A 21,251-nucleotide genomic window follows, 5' to 3' on the forward strand; every position below is an offset into this window, starting at 1 on the left:
GAAGAATGATTACCATGACTTACACAAATTGAGTATCGAATGAAATTTAAGGCGTGGCATCAGTATGATAATTTGAGACGTTAAAAAAACGACATTTCGGCTGCACCAACTTCGTGTTATTATTAGAACTGGAAAGAAATTACAGCGTATCAGCCGGTTATCGATGATCACAGATTCACGACCTCATGAAACGGTTCACCAGCTTATCGGAAAGTAACGCGTTCGACGAGTCTTCGAGGCCTCGATTACGCCTCCTCGATCGCCTTGAGTCACCCCGTAAATATCGTACCGCGATCTTAATAAACCAGCCCGGGGAACCGTTCCTGCTTTTATCAATCGAACGACGCGCCCGGCGATTTGTGGAAGCCGATACGACGAAATACGTGAGCCCACGACGATTCATCGATTCATTTTTCCGCCTTGTTACGATAAAGCGGGAATTTACGAACTTGCGCCTCTGCGTGAAGCTTTCGGTCGTGTTTCTTTTGCAGTTGTACGTGTAATACAATTTCGAGGTACCGTTTTCCACTTTGTTACGTTTAATATGGCTGAAGCATCCGAAAAAAAGAAAAGAATTTGACATGGTGCTATATCAGAATTTTCATTTATCCGAATTTATCGTAGAAGATAAATAGTATTCTTTATCCTGGAATGAAGATTTTTTGAAATATTGAAAAGAAGTGAGAGGCGCGTTGTTCCCATAGTTGCAGAGAAACGATAGAATTTCTGGACTATAGTTGACAAATAAATGATTATAATTACTAGACTGCGAATTTTTTTGCATTTTTACGAAACTTAAAGGCTCAGATATACCGAGAACGCGCACGATCTACAAAAATATATAGAATCTGTAATATTCATTATACCTTTCTAAATATCTACACTGTATATCTAATATTTAACAGGTAAAGCTTCTTTCTAGCCAGGTACCATTTTTTTGAATTATTTATAAAAATACAAAATACAAGTGAGAGGTGCGTTGTTCCCATAGTTGCAGAGAAACGATAGAATTTCTGGACTATAGTTGACAAATAAATAATTATAATTACTAGACTGCGAATTTTTTTGCATTTTTACGAAACATAAAGGCTCAGATATACTGAGAACGCACACGATCTACAAAAATATATAAAGTCCATGATATTCATCATATCTTTCCTAATATCTACACTGTGTAATTAATATTTAGCAAAGCTTCTTTCTAGCCAGGTACCATCTTTTTTTAATCATATTTATAAAAATACAAGTTTGCATAAATGTCCGCACTCTAATAATTTCTTAGTCACTTATGGCATTATATATGCTATCACAGAGACATAATCGAATCTTTTCCAAGCTCATCCGTGATTCCATCGGCCGCAATATGGTGACCAGCCCTCAGCGACGCCAACAGGCATTGATTTCACGCGTGGGCCAGGATGTCGGGATATCGATCGCGCCCCCTGCAACGTTTCTCGCCTTCTTCACTTCGTCTCGATCCCCCTAAAACCGTTTCTCCCCGTGTATTTCATCCATTTTTTTTTCCTTTTTGCCGTGTGATTTTTAATCTCGAGTAATTGGAAGCGTGATCGATGAAACGAAGGTAGGTTACGTGTAACGAAGAGAACGATTTCACGCTTGTATTGGCAATAATTTTTCATGTGTTTGCTGCAAATTGAAGAATTTTTGTAGGTATATACGTAGCGTGTAAAAAAGTTTATGTTAGTTACAATTTCTAGTATTTCATGCGCAAATTTTGCAATTTTTATTACGATTTGTTGGTTATAGTTCCGCATCCTCAATTTCAATTTTATTAGTATTATACTTGTGAAAGATCATTAGAAAATTATGGGAAAAAACTGTTATTTCATACGAACGAATTACATATGTTTGATATATTAAACTCATACGTTCAATATTATATTCGCGATCTTTTGTTTTCCACGTCTATATCCGTTGCATCTTTCGATCACTGCTCTGATACTTTTGAAAAATCATTAGAAAATTATGGAAAAGAATTGTTATTTCATACGAACGAATTACATATGTTTGATATATTAAACTCATACGTTCAATATTATATTCGCGATCTTTTGTTTTCCACGTCTATATCCGTTGCATCTTTCGATCACTGCTCTGATACTTTTGAAAAATCATTAGAAAATTATGGAAAAGAATTGTTATTTCATACGAACGAATTACATATGTTTGATATATTAAACTCATACGTTCAATATTATATTCGCGATCTTTTGTTTTCCACGTCTATATCCGTTGCATCTTTCGATCACTGCTCTGATACTTTTGAAAAATCATTAGAAAATTATGGAAAAGAATTGTTATTTCATACGAACGAATTACATATGTTTGATATATTAAACTCATACGTTCAATATTATATTCGCGATCTTTTGTTTTCCACGTCTATATCCGTTGCATCTTTCGATCACTACTCTGATACTTTTGAAAAATCATTAGAAAATTATGGAAAAGAATTGTTATTTCATACGAACGAATTACATATGTTTGATATATTAAACTCATACGTTCAATATTATATTCGCGATCTTTTGTTTTTTACGTCTATATCCGTTGCATCTTTCGATCACTGCTCTGGTTAATCTTAGTATTCATGCGAATATTGTATTTCGTTGTTGTAACGTTGTAACCGTCTTTTTAATTTAGATTCTCGAAATTGTTTATTTACTTCATCGCAAGTTTGTCAGTAGAATTTATGTAAGGAAACTGTAGGAATATCGACATAGATATCATCAATTTATTATACTTCTGTAATTCCTGCAAATAGATTGAAATCCTGATTTTAGATGAATATAAAATTCTGATGAATTAATCCTTTTCCTGATAATCTTGGTTAATTATTACATTTCGTATGAGGACCCTAAGCTATAATAACCGAACAGTTCCGCGAACTGGAAATTTTAACAAGGAAAATTTATTCACATGACGTAAGTGATTTTTAATGAAAAATTTACGTGCACCGATTAACGTTTATATCCTTCAATTATATTTTGAAACTGATAGTTCCATAAAAATTGCAATTGATCAGCTCGAATTCTAATTGTGAACGACTTATATATAAATTTGAAGAACATGTTGTAATATCAGAAAATAATATAATTAATACAACAGAAGCTCGATAATTCGAATCTCAAAGGAAGAATTGAAATCTTCGGGTTATGGATTGCTTTCGACCTATCGAAGCTATTCGTATTCAAATTCAACTTATAGAGGCTTCATAGATAGATTAGGTTTCCCGGTCTATAAATATTCAAAGACGTAGAGGCGCGTAACAAATCAAACGATTACGCTTTTGACTCGACTGACAAAAGGCGATCAGTTTGATCAGCAGCAAGAGCAAAGACGCGACGAAAGACAATATGTACATAGTTTTCGTGCAAAAAAGGGGGGACATGGTACACGTTAACTTACAAAGGCGAACTTCGATTTGCATAGCTTGAGCTTCTCTAAATTCGACGAATAAAATAACGCATTTAAACGTGGAGAAAATAATTCGACATAGAGAAAATTTATGTTTCGACTTAGAGAGCTTCGCAATCGACTCATAGAGGTTCGAGTTACCGATGTTCTACAGTAGATTTAATTTTTGCTAGGTTTCGATCTTTTGCCGGTTATTTTATGACTGAAAAAATTCGGTCGTTCGTGTACGGTAATACAACGCGATGGATATTTATTGCAGTTACAGTGCGCGTGTTGCGCTCAATATTGTTCGCTCTCAGTGCGTGAAATATTAATGGTGCGTTGAATTTATTCGTTGCTACGGTGCGAAATATTTCATAAAATTTTACATGTGCAAGTTGAACGTTGAAAACGCGTTTATAACGGCGACAAAACTGGAAAGCTTCACAACTGTTTTATATTTTCAGATGCGTAGGTTTTCACAGTTTATGCGAAACGTGTAAAAACTAAATTTCCATTTTATTGGCCACATAGATCAGGCACCTGGTCTTTAAAATATTTATCTCTCAAATTAAGCAATATATCTGTTAAAAATGCAATTTAGCGATTCTCAGAACGATAAATCGGACAACGTCGCATGATATATCTTCCGGGAAAATAATCTAATAATCGTATCGAATCATCGATCTAAAATTAATTTTCTAAAAACCAACAGCAATTACTCGTATGTTGATCTATAATATATCTTCAAATCTGTATCACGAAGAGATTACACCTAAGAATACTTATTTAAATATAAAATATCCAATCTGTTAAGTATAAGAATTTACCTTGAAAACGCGTTCTAATTAAGAAAACAAAGATTCTCAATTTTGTTTAAGCACGATCATTCGAAGAATCGAAGAATCAAGACGAAACTTCGCTAGATCACGTTCTACGCTCGCCATGTTGACGGAATGCGGTCGAGATTCCTGCATAAATTTCCAAACACCCTTTACTTTAGTGACCCACGAGGTTTCCATACAGACACAATCGCAATTAATAGCCGCCAGTTTTCTTAATGTTATCGTGCCAAGTTACAACGAAAGAAAAAACATCAAAACTTCGGCTGTAATCTGTTTAGCGAATGAAGAAAACGTGTAAAGCAAGCAGCTTTCAATGTAGATACATATACATACGTTGAAACGGATAGGTCTTGTAAAAGTGTGTTTGAAGCTGATTGGAATTATAACGCGTGTTTTACGAGTGTTTCCCTGTAGTTTAGCTTTATCATCCTTTCTTGGAAAACTTTTTATACGTCTGACGAACTCGTGTTCTGAAATTTCGATAAGTTAAAAAATATCTGTTATACGTAATCGTACTCGTAATCACTAAGTTATTCATGTACATCGTTATTTCACGTACTATCAATGAATAACGTAGCAAATTGATATTAAACAGTGCCGAAGGTACGAAAAATAAAAGAAATTCTTAGCGGTTAGCTAAGGGAATCCTACTCGATCTCAAACGTATTGGATGGATCGTTGAAGTCATTGGGATATTTTTTAATTTCCACAAGTTGCTTACAATAAATATCTAAATTCTTAATTCTCAAATATTTCTTTCTCTGCTGTTCGCAATTCACTCCGGTGACGCAATTGAAAAATTTTAGAAATTAAAATTTATATGTCGATTAACTTAACACCATACGGAAACATTAATCCTGCAAAGGTAATCACGAACAAATATTGAAACAAATACTATTTTACTTCTACCGTTTACTACTTTACAGCTTCAAAAGATCGAGGAAACCCGTGCGTATATTAAAAACAGCGCCACGTTTCCTCAAATTAATTCGTACACTACTTTTTTAGCTACGAGACAGGATATTTCTAAGAAAAGCAAGTAGAAATTCCAATATTCCTAGCGTTAATTATTCATCTGACGAGGTCGATAGTTCGCTGTCTCATTCACAATGATCAACTTTTCATCTTGCAAAGTCAATAACGATTAATTTTCATCATCAAGTTCCCGATAATCCGACTTCCGTAACGAGAGGAATGAAACGCATAAAGGGAGAAAAAAAGGGAAGGTAAGAAACAGGCGGAAGAAGGGAATAAAAGAGGAGGAATTAATATTCCTAGACGGGAGGAAGGCCGGAATCTCGAATCGGCGATATATTTCACGGCGTGGCTTGGACTTTCGAGGCGAGCCGCCGCCGGAACCGGTTTTTTTTACGCTCGGCGCGCCGCTGCGGGACGCGCGTTGAAAATTCTCGAAGCAATGGCGCGTGTCGCGTGACGAGCCGGACAAATACGTCCGCAAGGACGCGCTTAATCGCGATTACGTAAAACGGCGGTCCGCTCGACTGCGAATCGCACTTGGACAACGTTTAACAGAACGCAAACGTCGCCTCGTCATATCGAAATATGTTTGGAAAACGAGCTCGAAAACTCTGTCGAGCAACACGAAATTTATTCCAACAAATCGAACAATCAACTAGTATAAATTGTTTAATAAGTTTACGAGATTGTTGTTAGGTTGATAACAAGCGGATCATATGGAAGAATTAACTTTTACCCACGACAAGTATAAATGTTTTCTAAGATTTCTGAAGCTCTCTGAGAACATTAATTGCTCGTTAAGTACAATTCTTCTGAAATTAAATTCCGTAAGATTCTACGTGAGAAATTATTGTGTTATCGGGTAGAAATCTTAAGCTTTTGCGAAGTTTTATTTTTTTTCGAATTTTCTTTTGCTGAGAAACAGGGATGGCATTGAACAATCCAATAGAGAATTATTGAACAGAATGGTGGATATTTGGTTTAATCGTTGCCATTGCACGATATCGGAATACAATTTATGTAATTTATACTGGAAATGGCCTAAGATCTATCCGATAATCCTATACTTCGTAATTTCGCAAGAAAGCGAAATTCGTTTGATACTTTAATCGCTTGTCCATTTAGGAAAAAACCTGACTTTGATCATTCAGCTTTAAATTCAAAATCTTTCGTCTTTAATCCTTCCACGGTTCTTTGATTTTATCACGCTACAGTTTGATAGCTTTCCTCATGCTGTAACGCACGATGCTAAAATATCAATTTCAATTTCGAATGGATCATTAATCATCTCTTTCCTGTACTCTTCAATTCGTTCAGACAATTCCTTCAGCAAAATCATACAGATTTATGTACTTATAAAACACGCGAAAACGAACTAACTCTAAAACGAACTTACCGGCACATCGACGATATTTATAACGAGAATTCGTTCGACGTGCAATTCTGTCGATGAAGTCTGAATTCCATCGGTATTGAGGACAGCTGAATAAATTCCGCGACGATGCAGCCGGTCGCACGCCCACTCTCGAGTACGACGCATCGAGTCGGCTGATTATCTTTTAGTAGCCGATAACAGTATCGACATGAGAACGAGGATCTACCGGGTGACCCACGCCACCCATGTGACGCGCATGAAACGCAATGAACCATCGTCTCGAGCGAAATAATGGCTCACGTGGCACAGCCAATGTTCTCTTACGCATTTAGAACCATTTGGTTCACGCTCCGAGCGACGATGATTACCGAAGATGATCATGGAAAAAAAATACAAGAGAGATTTGTTGGATTTATTTTATAATTTCTAGTTACTATAATGTAACAGTATGTTTTTGCATCGCTTCTGCACGTAAATATCTCGCTGATATACCGGCTGATCTTTCTAAATTCCGTAAAAAGCTCGACTTCAAAGCTTCGATTGGTCGAGGCGTTTTTCAGGACAAATCTAATTTTTCAAATACTTAGAGACGCGAGTGATTAGTCCAGAGAAACGAAGACTATAAAATGTGTCAGGCGTGAAAATCACACATTGATAAAGTGCAATCCCATTGTCCCACACAACGATACGACGTTGCTCTTGCCAGACAGTGGCATGTGCCAATTTCGAAAAAAACATTTTACAAGGAGAATCTAGCAATTTGAAAACAACGTGTTCGGTTGAAAGATGTGCTCATACGTGTCGCCGAAACACAATGACTTGGACGACGCGACGTGTATAAAGATACATATCGTCACACATATTTTGAAATGCTGGTTAGACTGGTCGTTTACTGATTGTTTGAAGAAGAAGAGCAATCGAATATGCGTGGGAATTTTTAACCGATATTTGCAAACTCCACAATGACAGATTGAACGTGAATTATCACAGGAAATTAGTTTCGGAGCCGTACAATTCTCTGTCTGAAAAATTTTTGCCTAAAGAAGGAATTATTACGGCGGATGAGGAGGATAATGTTTGAGATGTTAATCGTTTAGTTAATCACGATGACCCTGATATCACTGAAATTTGAAATAATATCAAGTGGCCGTGTCCTAAAAGAAATACCAAAGGTACGATTGTCCCATTTAAACGATGGAGCATTCGTGGTTTTTAGAAAATTAAATCGTGTTTTATTCATATCATAATATAAATTCCTAATATCTATTAACATTGAAACGGTTCCAAACCTCGTAAATGTGCTTTACGAAGAAAGAAAAATCAAAAACTCGGAGAAAAACCTTCGAATCTTCCAAAAAGTCACCGAGAAGTTCTAATCGATGTAAAAAGAACAGGTAAACCTATGTACAAAAGAACGTTACACGCTTTTAGACATTAAGCAAACGTTTAAATCTATCGACGTTAAGTCGCTACAGTGGAATCCTTGCACGGAAAGACAATTCGACGAGACGTTGAACAAGTTGTTAGAAACCTGTAACATCGCGGACAGTCTTCAACATACCGACATCAGCAACGACACCAGTGGCTACAGTGCGGTAGCGGCAGCTGTCACGACGAGTCCATGTCTGTTTCCAGTCTACGCATCAAGCAGTTACGGAACTTGAATCAGTCGGCCACTGCTACTACTTCGCTGCTTCAGATGGAGACAAGCACCGACACTGTCGACCTTTTGGTTCACGCGGTGTCGGAGCAAAGTCGCGGAGACGACAACGACGGCGGAAACGATTGCATTAGCGCGTTTTTCCACGCCGCTGCTAACATTCCATTGCCACGGCAACGTTCTTATCTTCGATCGTTTCTTCTATAGCTGACCGGTTAGGAGCAACCTCGACAATGGTATCAGTCGCGAATTTGCAACCGTTGGATTAGATCCTCTATCGATTGAACCAGGATCAATCGTCCTTTTCGATGACGGAGACGGCGATGTCCGGCAAACTACGCGTAACTGATGGTTTTATCGGATCAGAAGTTATCGCAACCGGCGATCTTATCGGGTCATAAACTTTCTTAAGTCACCGATATCAGCGCTTCGAGAAGTGCAAATAGCAGTTACAGCAGGTACCAGTGACACAGAATCAAGATACAGGCAAGATGATTTTCTCGATTGCCGATGGTGAAGGTGGAGTTAGCGCAAGAAGTAGAATCGTTGAGACCAAAGTGGCGCCCGTTATCACGAAAAGCATCGACTCGGTTCACTGCAATCGATTCGATTCGCAAAACGCGTTGAGAAGATCCGAAGAATCCGCCGCTTCCAGCTCGAGTCTAGAGATCACCGCTTCGACGATACGATGATGATGAATGTAATAACTCGCAATTGGCCAGAAGAAGCTGCCGCTGTCACTGTCATCGTAACTGATTCACGCTGGTGAAGTGTATCGGAGCTGCCAAACTCCAATGGCGGAGATGCTGGTAACGAGTAGTATTTCGAATAGGATTATTACGATCCCTGGTGCTGGTGCCGGTGCTGTCGCAGCAGGAACCACAGGATACCGAAGAAGATACCGAAGAGAAGAACAATCTCGTCCGATCGCTAAGAGGAGGGAGAGATTGGGTACGCGGAGAACGTTGGGAGCGTTGCTTGGAAAACCTGGAAGATCGCCGAAGAAACAAAAACGAAATTGGAATCGAATCGGAAGCTAGCTGCGTCTATAAACACCGAGAAGAATTATATGCAAGTAGACGATTGTGGGAACGAGGAACCTAGCAGCGGTGACGACGACGATGGCAATAAGAAAAATGCAGCGAGTATGTCATCTACATCGTCTCCGTCTATTTTTACTCGATCGAATATGGATCGCTGTCGGTTATGTTCGATAAAGGAGGATGAAGATGACAAGAAACGTATTGAGCTAGTCGAAGAGATGGACAGATCTCTCGATTTGACTATAATGGAGCCGGAAGAACGGAAATCGTTAAAACATTTAGACCCGACGCCTTGCGATCCAAATACGATCGTAGAAAAATTAAAATTCCCCCGTGGAAAAGGCCAGATCATTCGACAAACTATCAGGCGTTTGGAAATCGACAGCAAAACGAAACGCGAGACGATTACGCGAGGTCTGTTCCAGATTACCGATATCATCTGTTCCCTCGGCGGTTTTGTCGGTTTTCGATGGGATGGAACGAAATATGACTGTTTCTTCTGGTGATAATAATCGGAAGGTCGAGCTAGAGGCTGCTACTTCCTGTAGGGTTTTTATCTTTCTTTTAGAGACGTTTGGTGCTGGTGCCACCATTTAATTAAATTTTTAAAATATTTATTTGCATTACTAATTGCATTGCTTAATTACTTGTATCTCGCATTTATTCAGGGGCACTGACCTCTTCTTTCTTAGATTTAGATTTCTTTCTTAGATTTCTTCTTTCTTTAGATTTTGTCAAATTAAAAAATTAGAACAACCAAAGCAACGATAGTCGTCCGGTGTGAATGCCCTGTCTCGAATCAAATGTAGAAAATATATTTGTTGGTGGTGCGGAATTTTAGTAAATATTTTATTTACAGTTTATATATTATTTTGATAGAATATTAGCAATAATTGGTTTAGTTTCGTGGGACGAGAAAGACTGAAAATCACTGATCTATGATATAATGGCGAGGAGAAATAATATATCGATGCGGACTAAAGAAATTTTACCTGACGTAGAGTATAAAGGCAGGTTTTGAAACCTGAATAAAATTTTGCGTGATAAAGGAAGCTGTGTGTAGCTCATAAACAAAGTCAATTTTTAAAATTAACTAAATTTCATTAAACACAGATACAGAGGCGAAGAAACGTTTTAACGTACAAGTAGACATTAAAGAATATTTTATTTAACATATTTCCGTAACGAATGAATAAGAAACTTCGATCCATTGCGATTCATAATTACTTTGACTAACTCTGAATAATTTTTGTATTATAACGTTCAAGTCAAACAAAGGCTAACAACCAAGAAATACATAGACTGCAAAGCTCATAAACAAAGTTAATTTTTAAAATTAACTAAATTTCATTAAACACAGATACAGAGGCAAAGCTACGTTTTAACGTACAAGTAACGATTAAAGAATATTTTATTTAACATATTTCCGTAACGAATGAATAAGAAACTTCGATCCATTGCGATTCATAATTACTTTGACTGACTCTGAATAATTTTTGTATTATAACTTTCGAGTTAAACAAAGGCTAACAACCAAGAAATACATAGACTGCAAGCTTCTATACGACAAGAGCGTAAATTTAAATAAACACTGCAATCTATCACGATATCGTTACTTTAAGTGTATTAAGATAAAAGATAAGCACGATCGTGGTCTCAAGCTTGACACAAAAAAGTGCAACGATGCTCCGTGGAAGATCAAAAGGTTCTTCACGAAATCGCTAAAGCAGGCAATGCTCCCTATCGATCCTAATAAAATCAATATACTATTGCAATATACTGTTACAGTGTACAATACATTATTGTAACTTCTTTACTTTATAAACTTTGTATCACGTAGGTATTATATTATAGTTCTGTATCAAATGCTTCTAGTTAATTAGTTACACTTAGATTGCATATCTTTATGTAAATTTATAGATGGATAGACAGATAGATAACTTTATTTTTCTGCCTATTCGATCTTGAAAAGTGGGTTGGCAGATGGTTTCGCGTACAAAATCAATCTACATAAACATATATCAGTGAAATACTTTAAAAATAATTACAATGCTTAGGATACTTAATATACTCGCGAAACCTATTCAGCCTACTGCCTTCTTCTTTTTACTATTTTCTATACTTACTTTCTTCCTTGCTCTTGTCTACGCACAATTATCCTTCTGGTTAATTCTCTTTCTCTTTCAGCTTCTCTGCATTGTGCAATTCTATCGTTTCTTCCCTTTGTCCGCATAATGTATTTCATCGTAATGTCTTCTTCTTCGCTTTTAGTCAGAGTTTCTTAATTCTTTTCTCGTTACAGCTAAATCTCGCTATCGTCTATCGATCCTTGTTATATCTCATATACTTTGGGTACTCTGCTCTGTTTTCTTCTCTTATTTCTCTGTATTTTCCATTATACCTTCCTTTTATACCATATCTGACTGTCATATCGTGTATTATGCAAATTTATATTTTTACGAGTACGACTTAAGAAATATGGATTTGCCTTTTTTTTCTCAGCCTAAATATTGCAACAAATAGATTCATTTTAGATGTTTTATTTATCTATTCGTAGGCATTGTGTGCTTCTCACATACTCTTCCATATTTCAATTTTCCGTAAATATATCAATATCTTTACTTTATATCTTATAGCAAAATGTTTTGTATTAAATACTAAGCTTGATTCTTTGTACAAAAGTTCTTTTTCATTCGGTCAAATTCTACCCTGGATAGCGTGTTTTCGTATTCGTTCAGACTTGTTGAAGTAACTACTTCAAGAAAAACTCTACATCTTTATTTATGTATATCCGTGACTACTACTACGCAGGAATATTCTAGATAAGGAGAAGTGCATATTATTGTACCCTCGAACATACATTATGTTTTAGGTTGCAAGGTCTAGGAACAAAGCAACTAATAAAAAGATTTCTATTTATGTTCCCTGTAGCCTCTAACCAAAGCTATAAGGTTAACTTTTTTGGTAATGTCCTTTTGCTATAAATATATGAACGTGCTCCCTATCATTCCATTGTCTAGTAACACTAAGAGAGTAAAGATCTGAATCAGCATAACCTTATACATTATACTTATACCTTTAATTATTTCAATATACTTTTCTATTACAAATTCATCCACTCGTTCTTCGATCAGTCAACCTCAACCTCAACCTCAACCTCAACCTCAACCTCAACCTCAACCTCAACAAGACTCTATGATTTGAATGCTCTTAAATTACTCAGAATCAGAGCGTTTATGGTTCTCGAGTCGTTTCTTAAAATTTAAGAGAAGGACCATTTTCACGGCAGGAAACTCGGGGCTAATGATAACTTCCGTTTTCCTCTTGATGAATCGGCTTTTCAGCCGCCCTTTATGTTTGTATAACAACTAGAAGGGACTGGTCTCCCCGTTTTACGCGTATTTATTTGTCGCCATCGAGGGTTCCGCGAGGGATGCAGGGATTTATGACGCCACTTCAAGAGGTGCTTCTCGTTTGGGGCCATTAACGGTTGTTACGTGCAGACTACATTATTACAAACGATGATACGTTATCACATTATTATTTTAGTCGAGTGAAATTAATTATATCACGGATATACGGAATAAGGAAGTATATTTAGTATAGTTAGAATTTAAAATTGACATTTAAGGTAAGAAAGTTGTGCTATTAAATTGATAAATTTAATTGGCAAATATTTATATATACGTCAAAAATTCACGAATTATAAATTCACAAAATACTGAAGCAAACCGAACGAAAGAAATATAAATATAGAATTAAAAAATTAAAAAGTACATTCGCCTTGTTTAAATCATGAAAAATTGATTACAATTTCACGTGATTAACGATCCTATTGTGTTCAGGTGTAAATATATATAATCAAGAGAAAAATGTCATATAAAATTAGGTGATTTGTCGAAGACTGTGTTAAAAAATCATAATAAAAGTAACAACCATAAGAATACCAAAGGAATACTTTGGTCCTCGATATAGCCTGCAATTTCACGTCATCGGGCCTTTACGTTTGGATAAAATTAAACAGGAAAGATATATCAGACGAGTATTAGGTCGTTTCGTTCGGATAAAACAAAATCAAAATGAGCTTCATAGGGTAACAAATTTAATCTTTGATCGCTATTAGTATCACAGGAACAGTGAACATTTTGAAACGTTTCGTAATTGCCTTTTCTTAAAGTATCGTCCTTTATTTCTTTTTTATTGTTCCCCCTGTATCTCATGTTTTTATTGTAACTTTCTAACAAAGCTCTAAACGATCTATATTCGTGTTCGTAAACGTTTTTGCTTCGTTATACCTGTAAAATGCACGTACAAAGTTTGGCTGTTAAACCGTGAAACAACCTGTATAATGAAATAACAAGTTTTTAACGGAGAAAAATGGAAGAAAAAAGAAAAGAAGACAGGATCAAGTGAAGTTTCTTCCGCGTGAGAAACTCAGGGAATTGTCTTTAAACCCGTCCTGGGATGATTCGCAGATTCCCGCGTGAGTGACATGTGTCACAAGGTATGTCGAACCCTTATTTAGAAACGCATCAAAAGTTAGCCCACTTCCAGTCGCATACACGCACACAGTCACAACGCCTGGCCCCTCTCTTCATTGTCAGCCTTCTAATACCACGATCGACTCTTTTTTCTCTTTCTCTTTTCTTTTCTTTCCTACTTTTTTTTTTCTTCTTTCCTCTGCTTCTTTGACGTACGGAAGCGGGAACATAGAGGATCGCCGAACACAATGCGACGTAATTGGAAGTCACCGGATGCTGAGAATTGGTCGTTTCCCATGATTCGTGAATTTATCGAGCTTGACTCGCGAATCGTCAGAATTTCTTTACCGTTTCTAGCTAACTATAATTTTAAATCAGAATCTGTTACGATTACATTGCGGATTGTTTACGCAGATTCTTATCTTTGGGAAGAATGATTCAAAGAAATAGAAAATTTGTCTCGCTGGAACGTCGAACAGTGTTCGTAGAAAACACTGCGAGTGCCAAGAGACGAGGTTTTTCCGAGGAGAAGAAAATTTATGCGTTAACGAAGTGCAAATTCATGGAAAAGGAAAATGTGTCTGCAAAAAAAACCATGTGCGTGCCATGTTTTTTAATTGTAAAGAAAACTCAATGTTGCGTTCATTTAGATAGATGGCACAGATAAGAGCGAAGAAACAATTGACTAATGTTCATCGACGATTATATTTTTGTTTATACTGAAATTTTACACTGTGCTTATTATTATTATTTATTCTCCAATAAAAGATCGAAATTTTTCCCAAGTATCACACGAAGCATTTTGCTTTTTCATATCACGTGCATTCCGCGGAATTTTGCACTTTCAAATTTCCTGTAAATGCATAAAAATCCGCAGTCTAGTTACGATATACGATTATTGACTTCCTCGTTAAATGCAATTTTCATTGGATTTTCCTATTTCGCTCGCCAAAGCTCGCGCTAATTATTCAATACAGTGGAACTGGATTTATTGGAGGGAAATTTTAGTGAATGCCCGATTAACTGAACTTTTGCTGGTTGAATTCACTGACCCACTAACCGAGCGCCAACTCCTATTACCTGTATGAACGAAAAATAATGGGTAACAGGGAGAAATTTAGCGAGCTCCTGCTGTATACGAACTTCCATTATATCTACACCTAAACTGTTTGTTCCACTACAAATTCAGATAAACAGAGTTTTACCGTAGTTACGACAGTCTGTCTGTTTGATAAATCTCATAAATGATACATTGATCGATGCCTTCAAAAATACACAGAGAAATAAAGGAAGAGATTAAAAAACATAGTCTGGACGAAATTTGACGTAAGAAAGTTACTTTAACACGAATACGCGAATCTACCAAAAATTCTCTATATATCCCCCCTCCCCACCCTCCACCTCATCGTCCCGCCAACCATTATCGAAGAAGAAAGCTCGCTGGTCTGTGATTTAACTTCGTCCCACGCTGAACAATGAGACGTTCACGTCGAAAACGCGGTTCTTTAATACAGATATTTTTCATAAGTCGCATTGTGTGCAAATAATACTGGCGAAGTACATAAGTAAGTATATAGGCGAGCGGTGTGATGCGCGTGAACGCGCGCGACCGAGCTCCATCCGTAATTCGCAACGCGCGGCGTATCCCCGCGAGGCGCGACGCGTGTTAATAAATCTCGTGAGATCACGGCCGGCAGAGAAGAGAAAGAGGACGATGGAATGGGAAGAAGGGACGACGACGACGACGACGACGCCGCGAGAAAACGAGCAAAGAGGAGCCGGAGGAGAAAGAAACGAGCAGGACGGACCTCGCCGCACACGAAGGGCGCGAGAATTGTTCTTCCCTCGTTTGCGCTCGTTCTATGTCCGATTCAGAGTTTCTTTTTCTTTTTATTTTTGTTTTTTTTTTTGTTATTCATTTGTTGCTTGTATCTGTGGGGAACTATCACCGTTTTATGTTTGTGATAATTGGCTAGATGAGAATTATGGCGATGTAAGTCAGTTTAGTGCTATCATTTGTGAAATGGTTTTTACATTTCTAGCAGTGAAATATAATTTTCATTTGCTGTAAAACTAAGGAGACCTGTAAGAGTTGAAATACGTAACTGAAATGAAATTTTCATAATAGTAGCTTTTACATACCGTTAGGATTTTTCGCTCGGCAACTATCGATCTTCAGAGTTCACTGATTTCAGGGATTTCGATAAGATCGAAGTTCGAAGCTTGTGACTTTTCAGTATCTTTTAGGAGTAGCAAGGAGGAAGTGGAAGATCAAAGGAAATGAACAAATTGAGAAGTGGCTTCTTATGTTTTTCCTAATATTTAGTTCTTCTTTAACTTACAGGCATCGTTTTAATAGTACATCATTGAAATATCATAATGATATGACGCTACTAATTACGTCATTACCTGTGTAATTATGTAATTACTAATAATTACACGATTACCTGCAATAATTACACAATTACTAATAATTACATAATTTCATTTCTAAAAGCATGATTTGTACGTTACGCTTAAATCACCCAACTTCCTAGAAAACTTGTAATTTTTTCACGATACGTACACAATTTTCTAACAAAAAGTCGCATCCTCCATACCGAAGCAAAAATCCCCTTACCTTACTTTTAATATCAATTATACTGTTAAAATACATCATCCTATTATTAACAGCTATTAATATTACTAATACTGATGCTATTATTATCAAACCTATAACGTTACATAATATCGCCAATGATTTACATAATTTCATTTCCATTGGCAACTAAGTGATTGCGGATTTTGTCAATACCACCTAATGACAAAATCCGCAATCGCTTAGTTGCCAATTACAATAAAACCACCAGACACTTACGCATTGCTCTTCAACTGTTAAATTTCCTGATTAGTCGCATCCACCCTGCCGAAAGAAAAATCCCCTTACCCTAGTTTTAATATCAATTATACTGTTAAAATACATCATCCTATTATTAACAGCTATTAATATTACTAATACTGATGCTATTATTATCAAACCTATAACGTTACATAATATCGCCAATGATTTACATAATTTCATTTCCATTGGCAACTAAGTGATTGCGGATTTTGTCAATACCACCTAATGACAAAATCCGCAATCGCTTAGTTGCCAATTACAATAAAACCACCAGACACTTACGCATTGCTTTTCAACTGTCAAATTTCTTAAAAAAATTATAATTTCTCGATAATCCATACGTTATATGGTCAAAGATAATGTCACGTACCATTTTCCCAGAGAAAAATTCCCTTACCATATCCGGAACATTGGCGAACAATTAGAAATTCTCACAATGAACAGGGGAAGATTGTCCCCCTGTTTCAAGGGAGAACCTCTGCTTCTCGCCTTCTATTCATCTTCTACGTCGATCCTCTTCCGATTTTCTTTGCAACGAGAACCGTGGCTTTTTCTTCGCTTTCTCGTCTTTATCCCTACGATGGAGTAGCTGCTTCTTTTCACAGCGGACAGCATCGTCGAGTAAGAGAAAAGAAAAAGAGTCGTCGTCCGCGGTTGGTTCGACGTTAACGCGACGAGTGAGAGGGAAAAAGTGTGTATTTAGCGCGGTGAAACCTCAGACACCGTTAACGTGCTCGTCTTTGGCTTGCGAACGCGGTTCCGTTATGACTCCTTTTGTCACGGGTCTGCACATTTTTCTGACCGATAAACCATGGGCCACGAGCATCGTTACAGCCACGATGAAACGAATTATTTTATCATCTAACCCTTTGGTAGTGTAATAAAATAAGATAGAATTTAAAATAAATCGTTCAGAAACTGCGCTGTACTATATGGAAAACTAGAATGCACAAACTGTGTTAGCTGCTTTATTTAAACATTTGCTTCGCGGATTTTTATGCATTACGATAGTAAAAACATTTCTTCTTCACATTCGTTACGAGCTTCTCGTTCAATAACTGCCGCGTATGGCTGAATTTTACGCGTTTATAGAAGATGAAAAATTGGAAAATGCACACGACAAGTGAAAGTATAGAAAATAACGAAGATACAGTAGCTACTTATATAACATTCAGCGGATGAAACAACGTCCTACCTACCATTAGATTTCAGATTTTTCATTGGGTCTATAAAAATATGAATTTCCATAAAACTACGCAGACCTAACGTGTACGCGAACGCCAGCAAATATGTTAAAGGGCTATCACTTTTTTCACTCTAATCCAATTAACAAAGAGAAGCAATAAAGACAGTAAATTAATTTCACACGCTCGTTTCTTTTTCACCATGCTGCCGCTTCCAAAAAATCTCCGATTCACGTAGCCGTAAGAATGAAAGGAGCAAAAAACACGGCTACGGAGAAGCTGGATCCTGAAACGCGTCTCGAAATCACAAAGAAAGGAAACATTGAAAAACAGAGAAGTCGGGTTGAAAAATCGGAAAAAAACCGGGCTGTCTTTAACGGAGAGAAAAATAGAGCGTTATTTGCTGCAAAACCAAAAAGTCGCGGGCATCTTTTAACGTAATAATGAAAGGGTACACGGTGGCACCGACAAAGGAGACTCGGTCGCCGTCAATAAAACTCCTTTAGTTGAGCGGCACAGGCCGCTTTAATTAAGCGCATTCGTTTTAATTCGACTTAAAAGCGGCTGTTTAATTTGATTTTTCTGCGCCACGACAGAATCCCGGCCGATGCCTCGGCCCTCCTCGTCGCTCTTTCATTCGCTTGACCTTGATTTATTCAATAAACTCCTCTGGTCCTCTGCGAGTCTCAGCCCTGCAAATAAAAAAAAAAAGTTTGGTCATTCATGATAGTTTCTGTACCTAAACTAAATTTACAGAAGAACTTGGTTTATTAAAACAAATCATGTCTTCGTATAACAGCATGATTATCTATCTATTTGCTATTGTACGAGGTAATTATACACAAATTACTAAAATAATAGTAGGTACATATTGTTAAAATAATAATGGTAACTAAAAGAAAGAGGATACAGTGCATTTTACAGATGATTGCAAAAGAACTTATTTCTATTGAAATAAATCATATCTTCCTCTTATAATAAGATGTTTATTTATTTAGTAACATATGAGGTAATTATAGCAATTAGTATAATAGTAATTATAGATAGAAAAAGTATACGATCACTTATGAGAAGTAGAATAATATATAAATACAGCTGGTAATATCACTCTTTAATCATCCTTACAATTTATATTTAATATATTCAAAAACATGCCAATCTTTTAAAAGAAATTATAAGACTCAAGATCTATAATTTGAACCGATTTTAACTTACTAATAATTTATTACTAGCGAATAACCTATTAACCCATTTTGATTATCGGTGCAGGTTTAAAGAATCAATTAGAAATGGTAATTAATGACTTTTTTCTCGGTAAGAAAATTAAAAAAATCTCATATCTTATACAATTTTGACTCAATCTTCTATTTAACACTACAAATTTCGGGTATTTTATATGGAAAGAAATGTAACTAACGTTATCGATAATCCTTCAGTCAGCGAATCGCAAGTTTCGCAAGATCGATATTGCATCGAGATGAAAGAATCGGAATATTCGCAACTATTTGCAACACGACGCACGAACGCTCGTAAATCCAGAATTAACGCGAGAAAGTAGAACGCGGCGAGATTACGAAGAAGAAGAAAAAAGTAGAGTAGAGCAAAATAGAACGTAGTAGGATAAAAAATTCGCTTCTCGAGGAACTAGACGTATAAATGCAAAGCAGCCGTTCGCCATAGCCGGATCTTGCAACGTAGGAACAAAAAGACGCGCGAAAATGGACGTGAGAAAAATGGCCATCTAAAAAATGAAGATCCATTTGGAAATTCCTGGTTAGTATGACGAGACCAAGAAATATCCGCGGAGAAATGTAAGAGAAATGAGAAGATAAGGGTGAGAGGGTGAAAGAAGCGTCCGGATGGCATGCAACAAGTTTGGACCATTTCCTTCAATTTTCTTCTCGCCATTCTCTCTTAGGACGTTAATTGTTCTGTTATTCAGGATGATACAAATATGCGTTACGAATATGATGGAGCATTGAAAGTACTCACAGTGTTTTTCAATAGAACAGAATAATAAGTATCGATAGAAATTTTAATATTAATTTTAGGAGAAAAATGGGAAGGAAAAAATGAAACATTGGGTAAATTCTCTGTTTAACCATTCAACATCTGGTTCGTTAAATTCAAATTGTCTAAAAGATGTAAAATTTATTTATATATTATACATAGGTGTTTTGTTATTTTCAGATCAAAGATTTATTAGGAATATTAATCCGATCTATAAATTATTCGCTGTTCTGTCAATGGAGCCTGACCAAGAAAGATTAGGGACATTAATCAGGGACAAAGTTTGACGAATTTTGAAAAGGAGCGTTTTTTGAAATTGATCGAAAGTGATTTTGAAAAGCAGTGCAACTGCTCGGTGTTAAATGGTTAAACAGTGAACACCTTCTCTTACACATTTACAGACTGATAAAACTGAACTAGTAAAAACTAGTAAATAATAATTAGCTGTAAAACTATCAACTATCAATGGTAGTTCTATACTTGAATATCAATGCCAATTGTTTTCTGTAGACTTCAGAACTTCAACATTTACAGTATCTTGTAGAAAAGAAGATGGTTATTGGAGATGAAGGCAACGTAAGATAAAATTGCGAGTGTGCTAATTAAAAGAGCAGATAAAAGGTAAAAAGGATAAAAAGAAAAGAAGGGTGAAAGTGAAAAAAGGAAGCAGGGAAACACAGAAAAAGAAGAGAAGAACTGAAGTATTAGAAACAGAGATTGGGAAAGGGGTTAAAGTAAAGAGAGCGTTTGGAGAAAGCATGAAAAAGGAAAAGAGAGGAAAAGGGTGTCGCTAGAAAAGAGAAGGGCGACAGGGGGAGGGAGAAAGAACGAAGGTACGAGAGAAATCACGTTCTCTCCTACTTTAACGCGCGGTTCTTATGAATCGAGCGGAGGGCGTAACCCAGATTACTGTTCACCGAACTATAATATTACGCGAACAGATCGGTCTGCCTGTATAACGGGTGATCGTTGCGAAATTATCGCGCAACTGGTCCTCTTTAACCTCCACATGATTTTTATTTATTTACGGTGTACGATGGTATAATAAAGAAAATACATTTAGATGGTTGGAAACGATTTAATTTTTTTTCATATTCGATAGCAACGCTTTTCATCAGTTTCGAGAATTTTCAAGAAACTTTAGAATCAAGAAATATTTTTCCTTTCTATTGTAGTATTTTTCTAGTAAAAAATCATCGAAAGAAAGATTATAATAACATAATTGTTAATTATTCTAAGAAATATCGTTACGTTTATTTAATCAATTCTGAAGATGTTTTAAACAATATAGAAACTCTTTCCGTTTCTGGAATTATTTAGAAAACAGATTTTGAATTCTTAATCGCTTGTTTATTAATTTTTTACTAGGGATTCGTT

The 21,251-nt window shown here is 36.4% G+C and overlaps 1 long non-coding RNA gene across 2 annotated transcripts in view; it reads right to left on the bottom strand.

Annotated features, from left to right (window-relative positions):
- Window positions 1-16,105: 16,105 nt before the first annotated feature.
- Window positions 16,106-21,251, bottom strand: part of LOC138179723 (uncharacterized) — a 162,802-nt gene continuing 157,656 nt past the window's right edge. For both annotated transcript variants that reach the window (XR_011173104.1, XR_011173103.1), the window contains exon 4: window positions 16,106-18,556. This is a non-coding gene — a long non-coding RNA (uncharacterized LOC138179723). The remainder of the gene's footprint in view (window positions 18,557-21,251) is intronic.

Source organism: Bombus flavifrons, chromosome 5, assembly GCF_040668555.2.
Source record: "Bombus flavifrons isolate JBK064 chromosome 5, iyBomFlav1_principal, whole genome shotgun sequence".
Classification (NCBI taxonomy): domain Eukaryota; kingdom Metazoa; phylum Arthropoda; class Insecta; order Hymenoptera; family Apidae; genus Bombus; species Bombus flavifrons.